Source organism: Corythoichthys intestinalis, chromosome 13 (assembly GCF_030265065.1).
Source record: "Corythoichthys intestinalis isolate RoL2023-P3 chromosome 13, ASM3026506v1, whole genome shotgun sequence".
NCBI classification, from domain to species: domain Eukaryota; kingdom Metazoa; phylum Chordata; class Actinopteri; order Syngnathiformes; family Syngnathidae; genus Corythoichthys; species Corythoichthys intestinalis.
In genome coordinates, this window is record NC_080407.1 from 41,286,224 (window position 1) to 41,297,869 (window position 11,646).

At 38.9% G+C, this 11,646-nt stretch overlaps 1 long non-coding RNA gene across 1 annotated transcript; it reads right to left on the reverse strand.

Moving 5' to 3' along the window:
• Positions 1 to 1,732: 1,732 nt before the first annotated feature.
• LOC130928988 (uncharacterized) lies at positions 1,733 to 3,224 on the reverse strand. Its single transcript, XR_009066783.1, has 3 exons — positions 3,036 to 3,224; positions 2,920 to 2,970; positions 1,733 to 2,523 (listed from the first exon to the last, which is right to left on the reverse strand). It is a non-coding gene; the product is annotated as an uncharacterized LOC130928988 (long non-coding RNA).
• Between the last annotated feature and the right edge of the window lie 8,422 nt (positions 3,225 to 11,646).

The following is an 11,646-nucleotide window of genomic DNA, read 5'->3' on the forward strand; positions in this document are numbered from 1 at the left end:
TCAGCCAATGCTCACCAGTCGCAGTGCGGCCGCGTGTCAGAAGCGGCTCAACGCAATGCACGCGAAAAGAAAGGCAGAGTTTATTATTTGACGGGAGATGCGGCCCTCCAGCGTCCATACTACTCGCTCTCAGACCGGGATACACTCGTGTAAAAATACGGTGGATCCGGTCGATTTTCAAACTAATATGCAATCGTAACCCACTTTTTGAGTCCATCAGATCTCTTGAGTGGTAGATCTGGGCACAGTTGACTTGTCTTTGTTGATTTACAATTGTCTTCTCTGCTATAATAATAACCAACACGGCCCCGTGTTCAATACAAAACCCCCCTCCCACAACAAAACAAGTAGGAAGTAATATTCACATATGAACTAAAGTTATACAATATAAATGAATACATCACATTTGTAAAATACAAACACAATAAAATAAATAATAGCCCATTTAAATAAAATAAATTGAAATGAGCTAAAGCACCTGTAATTAATAAGAATAATGCACAGATCCTGCTTACACAATTAAATTTATTAATTTCTGTGTGGCGCTTTAACTTGAGAAAATCCACCAATAAAGCTTTTGAAAACCGTTCATAACAAAAAAAAAAAAGATTCATTGAGGCATTTCGTATGTAAAATACATGTTAAAATATTTGTCATTGGGATTGCTTTTCTCTTTAGTACAGGACTTCTTTTTTTCTTTCTTTCAGAAAGAAAGCTGAGCAATACGCGGAGTCTGAAAGGCAAATTGTTGTTGGATTATTATCTTTCAATACCCGCTACTTTTTGAGCAGAATTCTGGCTTTGCATAGGCTACTGTTCCTATTGTTGAAAGCACAAAAGTGTTTAATAAACAACTAGCACATTTATATTTTGCATTTTGTTTTCTTACTGTACCGAAAATGAACCGAACCGTGACCTCAAAACCGACATACGTACCGAACTGAGATTTTTGTATACCATTACACCCCTAGTAAATAGTGTATGAAAGAGATGTTTACCGAGCTAAACCTACCAATTCTGTCCAAAAATGATGTTCCTGGTGCCAAATTCTCTGGTAAAGATGTGGAAGATCATACAAATGTTCAGTTAAAGGGCAACTGAAGACCTTTCCGGATTTTGGTGTAATTTTATGAATATAAACTTTGGACGAGTTCGTCAAAACAACCATGACATTATCAACACGTAATTGTAAGGATAATTTGCGTTTTTTTAGTTTTTTTGCACTCCGTTAATGGTCCCGTCGCAAACCCGGAAGTGTGACGTAGGCAACAGAAGACTACCCACAGCTAGCATAGCAGCAACAACGATGTCAGTGATATTTCCACCAAAGGTAACCATTCAGGATCGCTCTTATGTGACGCTACCGATGGCAAAGGCTCCCAGGAAAGATGAACTGCAATTAATCCCTACATGTTTGAACCTGAGGCGTCAGATGACGGCGATTTACTTGACACAGCAGATGGCGTCGTGACGCCAATTGACAGCTCGACACTTCACGAACGGGAGAGTGAGTGGTAAGTCCAGCATCGTGATTTTTTTATTAGAATGCGATTACATGGTTGTTTATTTTTCCATGCTCTACACATAGCTAAAACTGGATATTAGGTAATGGGACAGCTCCTACCGATCTAAATATGATAAAGCTAGCCCAGATGTGGCTAAATGAATGATATGTTATTGATATTTCAAAATAAATGACAAAACCATTTTATTTTCCAGGTCTTGCTGTAAACCGTCAAGTAATTACCCTTCCAAGAGTATGCCTGTGTCATCAGGAGATCCCAGACGTGAGAGCCAAACTTGAGGAGGCTGAAGCACTGACAGGGGCATGAATTACATTAAAAAAATAAAACCATAAATTGTTAACAACATTGACACATTTTGTTGACTGTTTAATGTATTCTATTGGTATATAATATATTGTAATTATATTACATTCTGAAAAAATATTCAATAGGCCACAATAAGAAATGATACCAGATTTATGTTGAATCAGCATTAGCTTTCGTTGTCAAATTGTGACACAACATATGTTATACCAAGCAGACAATGGCACACATCAAAGAGCATAATTTTAGTAAGCAACACAAAGTTAGGATAGCAACGGACTAGCGCAACATTGAAAAATGATAATGGCAGTGGGAAATATGTATTTACTCTTTTCTGTAGCATGAAGTGTTCTCTATACAAAGATAATGCATTATCATTAAAATATGAAGGTAACTAGATTTTTCTTTGAAAAAATGTGTATACATGACTAGTTTATGATTTCATGTCATCAAAATTTGCTACATTTATTTCTCCTAAGTCATCGTCATCTGATGTCGCAGACGGAAGAAATTCAGCATCTGGCAGGCCTCATAGGATCTCTTCAGTCGTTATCGCTGGACACCGCATCACTTGGGTCATCATATGACTCGACCCACTCTCTCTTGATTTTGGGAAACTGGGTGGCGACTGACTTGCAACGCTTTTTTCATCGTGTTGAGGGTTTCCGCCACTTAATTTTTTATGTTTGGCTTCCTGGAGGAAAAAAAAAAATCACAGCAGCATGAAAATATTGAATCCTAATTTTAATTTAATAATAATTTCTTGGTGATCAAATAATAATGCCCCAGTCATTGCAGCATCTATTTGATGCTATTGTTCCCTCTTCAAATAGGCAGGCCTTGATGTTGAAGTATAAAAAAACAACGAGCCAAGGACCTATTTGGTGCTGGGGACATTTCAATTTACAAAACACCTATTGATATAGTAATAAAATCACATGAGTAGACGACATGTCAGCCAACCTATCTACTTATGACAGGCAAACAGCAAAAAAAAAAAAAAAAAAATGTCGCACTTCAACAAACAGGCAGTAGGAGTCCCCCCTCGTTTATATATAAAAAAAAAAAAAGCCATTAATGTTCTACTTACGTCTTTGTAAAACCAAAGTTGCATTGTTGTAGGTTTTCAAAGCTGTCGTGGCTGAAATGATGAAAACAATGAGCCGATTGGGGACCTGTATGCATGTTAACAAAAACGGTCCAAACCTTTGCAGGAGAAGTTTTTTTTGGACCACTCCTAGAGTCTCGAGTCTTCCTGTGAGCAATTCATCGCTACACATCGAGATGGCATGACGAATCCCGCGAGTAAAACCCAGAAAATGTTTGCAATATATGGCGAGGATAGCGTGGTGCTATATTTCCGTGTTCAGAGTGGTGGGGAGGCTTCCTGGAAGTTACGTCACGAGGTAGGAGTCGGCAGGACGGCGCGTCTCTCGTTGCTATGGTGTTGCTATGGCCATAACTCAAAAACTACGCGGTCAATTATTATTATCTTTTTTTAATGTGACTTATTGAGACAGCGAATGATGCATTTAATACAATTCAACTGAGTAAAACACTTAAAAGCGAAATCTGAAAACCTCTTCAGTTGCCCTTTAAAGAGATGGGTTGCGTGAAACGGAAAATGTAACAAGTCCCTGAGTTTTAATGTTCTACATTTTAAAAATAATAGTATGAGCCCTATAACCAGCATTATGTACTATTCTTACTGCTCATTTTTACAAAATGAATAGTGATTTTATTGTTCATTTATAGGTGTTACCCCAGACCTCTGCACAGTAGTGTAAATATTTAGTATTCTCGAAACTTTGTTTATTCTTTATATAAATGATGTATACAGTTTTGGACCTAACCTGGGGGATGCCACAAGCAATGTCCAAGCATGATGATGAACAGTTACCCTCTTCACCCAGTGTAGTGCCACCCCGCTGATCCCATACTTTTCAAGTTTATTGATCAAAATGTCATGATTAATAGAGTCAAATGCTTTCTTAAGATCTAAGAATATTCCAATTTTCCATTTTGTTTGGAAATTTACCCGTTGAAAATGCTACGTTACAGATATATGTTAGTGATTTGGAAATCCCCTCAATGACCTTTTTCAAAGCTGTCATGTCAATGTCATTTGAATTAGTGGATGTTTTGCATTTACATGTATTTACGGTATCAATTATTTCTTCTTCCACCACTGCTGTAAGGAACATTGAGCTGGGATTCCTTTCAATGAGGTTTTCATTCCACTCCTCAGATAAACTTTTTTTTTTTTTTGCCAGGATTGGTCCAACATTTACAAAGAAATCATTGAAGCTGCTGACGATTTTAGATGATTGTTGCTTAGCACCATTTTTAACAATTCCATTCAATATGTCCCATATTCCTTGAATATTGTTTTTGTTGTTGTACAATATTTTACGATATTCTTTCCTACATACCCTTATTATATTGGCCTGTTTATTTTTATTTTTCTGCCTCTGTAGTTCTTTGTTTTATGAATTCTCTTTGCAGTGTATTTTTCTTACAAACATTTTGTAGTCCCTTCGTGAAACATGGTCGATCTTTGTACTTTTGTTTTCTGCTGTACCATTGGATTGGAGATTATATTCACATCATTATATGATAAAAACAAGTCTAAAATGTTTCACATACACCGTCAATGTCAATTCCAATACGTACATGTTTCCAATTTTGTGCCAGTAAATCCTTTTTAAATGAGTTCAGTTTCCTCCGTCCTTACTCACCTGTACGACAGTCTGCTCTGGCAAATTTCTTAGCTGGATTCCATTATAAACTGGTAGGGGATCACTCATATCGTTAATTAATAGTCCGCTTACGATATTACTTTCAATGTCCTTGGTGAATATATGATATATTATAGTAGCACTGTAGGTTGTGATTCGACTCAGCCTGGTGATTTTTGGATACAAACTCCTACTGTACATGGTGTTGATATATTCATCAACTGATTGGTGCTTGTTCGGACTGAGCAAATCAATATTGAAATCCCCACATATGAACACAACCTTTTGAAAGGCTTTTGAAAACATCTCTCCTATCCAGTCCCTGAATGTTTCAATACTAGAGCCTGGTGCTCTATTTATACAGCGGATTATGAGATTAAATTTTTGGTTTAAACAGTTAAATTCATAACCATCCAGTTGAAAATCCATCCCTTTATCTGCTTTGAGCCATGTTTTGAATATGGCAATGATTTTGAATAGTTTTATAAATTGATTCAGCTATTCTCTCATATTACTGAAGTTAGCATACATACTTGTATTACTGATAATTTATTGTTCATTTTGATGGTGGAGTTGTACTGTTCCTCTGTGTAATAGCAGCAGTTGATGTTGGTATTAAAAAAAATTATAGTCTGGATCTACATCATACTCCAGATCCTGTGATTTACGTATGTTCGGTAAATTGAAATGATCTGAGCTCTAGATTTCCATGATCAGCAATCTGTTGGAATATATTCCTGTTGTCTCTAGATGGGGATGGGTGTGTCATGATGTTGTGTGTTTCTTCATACTTTACAGTCCATGTTGGTCATTCATACCTGACGAATACCTCTATGCTCCTGACGACCAATGTTTTGGCTTCATCTGGTGTCCCATTTAGTTTGCTGAATATTTTAGTTTGATGTCCATGCATGCTGAATTTTCCCTGGTTTTTTCATCAGTCGTGCTTTTTTACCGATATCAGCGTTTTGCTCAGTCAGATCGTTCCCATGAATACATTGATTCCCTTCAGCTACCGTCCTTGTTTTTTTTTTTAACAGTGCGGTTCTGTGCTTTCTGTGGACAAACCTGATGAAAACACCTCGTTTGTCGTTGACATCTCTGCGGGGTAGAGGTGGGAGACCTTGATGTTATTCTGACCTACCTCAAAGCAATACAGCTACCTGTTGCTCAACAGAGCCGACATCCTGCTCACTGGGCTCCCCAACGTTGTCGGTCACAGCCCGGGCGTATGACTACGGCTTGATTCGGAGCCCAGTTACGATCACATCATTGATGTTTGTGTGCTGCTGCAATTCCGCCACTCGACTCTCCAATTGCGCCAGACACCGGTCTTTCTCGGCATTCTGGATTCGGAGAGCCTTCTCCTCTACCAGGTTCAGGAGGGATTTCTGCTGTAGCTTAATCACAGAAATGTCCTCTGATAGTTGACAGTCAATGCCTTCTTTGCCCATTTTGCTAGGTGACGCTGATTAGCTTTCACGTAGCCGCTGGCTAACTTTTAGTTCCAAGCAAAAAAATAAAGTGAACAAAGCAGGCGAAAAAGTGACATCTTACTCCTACAATTCCTTCCAGGGTTTTCAAAAGTCACAAGGAATTTTCGATTTTAATTGCAAAGGTCTGCTTTCATAAAACTGTCAAGCGACGGTCAAACAACGAGCGGTCGCCGCCATCTGATCGACATTAGCCTCAGATGCTGATAAAATATTCGGAACGTGACTGTCTAGATCACCACAACAATAATGTTCATTTTGTTAGCAGACCCTCGTCCTCAGGAACTTTTCTCTTTCCAAAATACTGTACATAAAAATACTCATCTAAAATTACAACAAGTGACGTCAGCGCCAAACAAATGCTATGCTAGGACGCAACGATTTGGGTCAAAGACACGCCATCAAGAACTTAAACCCAAACCCTGTTTGAACCCGATTTGTTCCATTATTACACGAATTATTAGTATTTTTATATTATTATTCAGATTTTGATTTATATATTTTTTGTTTTGCTATGTGTAATAATGTAATAATGATGTATTAACGGAAATATAATGTATTCTTATGGGAAAGTCCTGCTAGACATACAACCATTTTGACTTACAAACAAGGTCCTGGAACGAATTAACTTCACATGTAGAGGTACCACTGCACTTACTATATTTGTTTTTCTTGAGTCTTTTGCCTTGTTATTGTCTCAAAATACATTTTGCTTGTTTCCCTCTCATGATTTTAAGCACCGTTTTCTTGTAAGCAGTGATGATCTATTGACTACATTGGTCACGTAGCGTATTTAAACCACCCTCATTGATATTACTTTATGTATTTTCTTTAGGCATGTTTTAGTTTGTTCTTCTTTTATGCATCTAAACAAAACAAACTAAAAGCGCACATTAGTGTTTCAGGTGTCAAATTCGCCTCTTGTACCACATTTCGCTGGTGTACAACATTTTGGCAGAACAACGGCCGGTGAGTAAGCGTGTGCCCATTCCAGGCTCCTTTTGTGAAACGTGTCAGGTGCTGCTTGGTAAGTTTTGGTTTCTTATCATGGCTAGTTTTGCCATGTTGCTTTTGCCTTTAAATATATCTGCTGAGTGATCATCACGCACTAAACTAACTTGTATTGTTAACAAAGCGTTCGCATTAGCGTTTAGCTGTGATCCTCTAACTTAAATACATGTAGGCTCTAATAAACCACATTTGTTCTCTTGTACTAAAATATGTTGTTAGAAACACATAAAATGTTAAATCAATGGCAATATTTTATAATATTTAGTCCATATTTTGACCGTTAGTTGGCGCCATGGTTTGCGGGCTCGCAGTGATTACGTAATCGGTATCTTTCCAAATGTGTAGTGTGTTAAACAATTGCTTATTGCTGCCTAAACTCGTAAAGTAAAATGCCACGATGTGCTGCTTTTGGATGCAATTTCCAGTCAAATGGAAACGAGGGGAGTGAAGTGAGTTTTTAGTGAATAAATGTGCATAAGTGGAAGCTTCTCCCCCTTTTTGGTCCCTGTATGCACGTACCCTAAACACCACGCGTCACAACTGGCGCCCGAACATTTTTCCTGGATCCTCATTCAAGTGTGGGATCAGTCTATTTTCTGGATCCGACAGTCCCACCACATCTGCAATATTGGTTTCGGATCTGCCAAGCACCGGGTCTTCCATGAAATGCATTTTAAATTCCTCGATCAATTGAAACCAATGCTAATACAGAGACAAAATGACGGACAAGTGGGCGGAACCATTCAGCGAGTACGTGGTTTTGTGACGTCGGTGGGTAGGGTCTATACGATACGATACCCAGGTAGCGACCTAAAAAGATTGGCCCAACAAGTGAATGAGGAATTAGGCAAGCTGCAAGAATGGTTCAATGCCATCAAACTGTCACTAAACCTTAGTAAAACTAAATATATACTATTTGGCAAAAAAGGACTGAAAGAACATCTAGATAGTCAAGTAAACCAGGTAGCTATTGAACGTGTTAGAAAACAAAAGGTATTAGGTACTTGATGATTCATTAACATGGAATGCACATGTAAGACAACTGAAAAATAAATTAGCGAGGAGCGTCTCCATTCTTTACAGAGCACAAAATGTACTAGATCACAGGGCCCTCCAAATAATTTATAGTGCAGTTTTTACCCTACCTGACTTTCTGCGCTAAAATTTGGGGAAACAATTACAAATGCCGATTACACCCTCTGTTGGTCATCCAGAAAATAGCAATACGGATTATTCATAAGGCGAAATACACGGCACATTCATGAGTTATTTGTCAAATCAAATTTATTGAAGCTGTATGATTTAATAAATTTCAAAACGGGACAGATGATGTACAAAGCCTCAACTAATAGCCTCCCATATAACCTGCAAAGTCGGTTCCAGGCTCGGGAATCGAAATAGGATTTGAGGGGAGAAAATGTGTTTCAATTTAACTATGCTAGAACAACACTAAAATCATTTTTGGTCCCTTACTCTGGTGTACATCTTTGGAATAAATTAGATTCTACAGTGACCAGCTCAGGGTCATTGGCTGTTTTTAAGAGGAGGTATAAACAAATTTTATCAAATGATTATGTTGCTGAGTCAAGCTAACTCTAGGTCATAATCCGAAATAAACAATAGGTAAATAATGTCCGGGTGGCAACTCAAACCTGCAAACAAAACCAAGTGTACCCAAAACACAGGAGGGTTATAAAAAAAAAAAAAAAAAAAAACAGTTGACTCAAAGCCAATGCAAACAGAACTCATCCAGACATCACAAGGACAAATAATCTGTTGGCTGTAAATGCACAGAAAATTTGACTTCAAATAGTCAGGGGTGAAATTGGGCCAGAACGGTCAGGAACACAGTTCTGGTATAAGATTTAGGGCCGGAACGCAGTTCCGGTACACGGTGCTTTGATTCCGAAAATATGACAGCAACTGTCAAAACGCTATGTTAAAAAAAAAAAAAAAGAAAAAATGCTAAACTGCCACACATGCATTTCATCTCCAAGAAGAAAACAATCTACCAACATCAGATTTACATACACAAGTGTTAAAGAGCATACGGCAGGAGAAAAAAAAAAGTCTTAAATGGCATTACTATGTGAATCAGAATCATATTTTGAGACGATTTGACTATATACAACAATTTACCAAAGCGCAGATGACGAGAAATTAGTCTTTTAATCTGCCGGTTAGCCACGCCTACCATTATAGGGCTTTAGCGTCCCCAACAGGTGGATGACGTCAGCGGTAGACTGGGCTCATCGGTTTGACTATTCAGCTCATTGAGGGGGAATTATTCAGAACGAGGAAAACGTAACGAAGAGAGCCGCAAAATGTAATTGTTTCTGTCTCTTTACTTCAATATTTTTACAGGATATTCTTTTTATCCAAGTATTTTCCCAAATAGCTATATAAATGGCTTGAGAAGGACCAGTCAGCCCATCGAGGGGGAACTATTCACAACGAGGAAAACGCGACGAAGAGAGCGGCAAAATGTCATTGTTTCTGTCTCTTTACTTCAATATTTTTACAGGATATTCTTTTTATCCAAGTATTTTCCCCAATTGCTAAATAAATGGCATGTTCATGACAAATAACAGTCTTGTGCTGAATGGAATATGAAATTATAAAAATGCATTTATTCAGGACGACATGGCAAAATTACTCCATAATGGTAAAAAATGTCGACTTCACCTTTACTGTCGCACCTCCCGAACGATATTTTATGACACCTAAATCGGACATATGTCATTTCCCTTCCCCGGCTTCGGAGAATGTGAACGAACCAAAAGGCGTGACAGCTAGCTGACATGCTAACCCGAACCGAGTGATGTTTCAAAGTCTTCGAAGCGGAAAATCACACATAACTAGCCTGGATTTATTGACATGACTGGGTTGTCGATTGTCTTCGTGGATCGGCAAACCGCCCGGCGGAGAGCAATTTACAGTTCGTTCCCCGGAGGAGGGTGGCTGCAGTTGTTGTGCAGCTAACGTGCATGAGGAGCGCTTTTTACATGCCTATCAATGATCAAACGTAAGTAGTCCTTTATTTAAAGAAAGTTTGTAGTGTTTACTTTGTAATCGCTGTATTCATATTTGACATAATACAAAACAAGATGTTTACTCACTTCCTTGTAAGTCCAATGGTCCCACAGTAAATATCCACGGTGAATGGGAACCTTTTGAAACTCCAAAAAGGCGCATACGGTTGTCCCTCTTACAGAATGATTTTTCTGAAGCCGTTTGGCTGGCGTGATGTGAAAAATAAACGTATTAATCCGCAAAAGCAGCTGAATCCTTCGTCCTCATACACAACAGTACGTTGTATAGTAAAGAGGACGTCTTCTACCGTACACGTCACAGCGCCCTCCTCCTCAATGCAAGACAGAAGCCGGAAGTCACTAATTTTCATGGCGCGGGATTAAAAAAACTAAATAAACATAGCGATCGCTTCCACACACATCCAAGCGGTCCATATCATTCAGGAGCATAAAATACCGCGTGTATTATGAAATAAACATTCTTTTTCGTGTCACATGCACTTTAACCGTATACACAGCAGAGTCTTTCATTTATGCCTGTGCTTCCACATTTTTTTATTCCTCATTACTGTCCACATCTTTTTTTAAGGACAGATTTTTTCTTGAGGAGGATCAACTAATCCACGTTAATGTTTAAGTAGACTGCGTTTCGTGGAAAAAAAATCTCCAGAGGGTCATGCTGCCCTTTCCACCATTGTAGTGGGTTATTTTTCAGGGTTAAAAACTCACGATCTCTGTACCGCTCCACACTAGCTTTGTCCCATGCGAACAGATCTGGCTGCCTTCCTCACGTCAAAGTCCAACTTTTGTTTTTCCTGGGTGCGTTGAAAATCAATCGCTCCACGTCGCTGGCGTCGGTCCTCAAACTGTCCATTGTTTTAGCATGTTGCTTCGTTGCCACTACTAGTTTAGTTTTCGTTTTGGGCTGTGAAGAAAACGCTACGGAGCGTGCGGTACAGTGGTTTTGTTAGCTCTCGCGTTGTTATGACACGCCCGTGACGATCGGGTAATGACTGTGACTCGTAGCCGTTCTGCCGAAATGCATGGGAAGTTGAGGCAACCACGACCGTGAGTTGTGCTTGTCCATATTATATCATGCGTGCAGTCTCAATCTAAATGCGCTGTGTGGTGAATGACACAACCGCAGCATGTGAATTAAAAGCTTAATTATCTTCCCATTATGCAATGCATTGAACTAGTTATTAGAAGCCGATTGTTGTGCTCGTGATAGCCGAATTCTATCTCTACTATCGGTTCATTGAATATTTAATGGCTAATTACTGTCGAATGGTAACTTTACTATCGATACAGCTGTATCTCTCACCTGTAAAACCGGATATCCGGTCATATCGGTTTATCGTTCTCAAGCTTAATTATTTTGCACACAGTCCAGCATTGGTGACGCGGGGGCTCCTCTTTTACTGGAGCCGGTGACAATTTACTCGATTTCTGAATGCCTGACGGCGTGTCGATGTTATCGGTCGGCCAGCTAGGCTACAATAAAGTGACTTCGGTTAAGTGACTGAGATAGAGGAGATCAAAG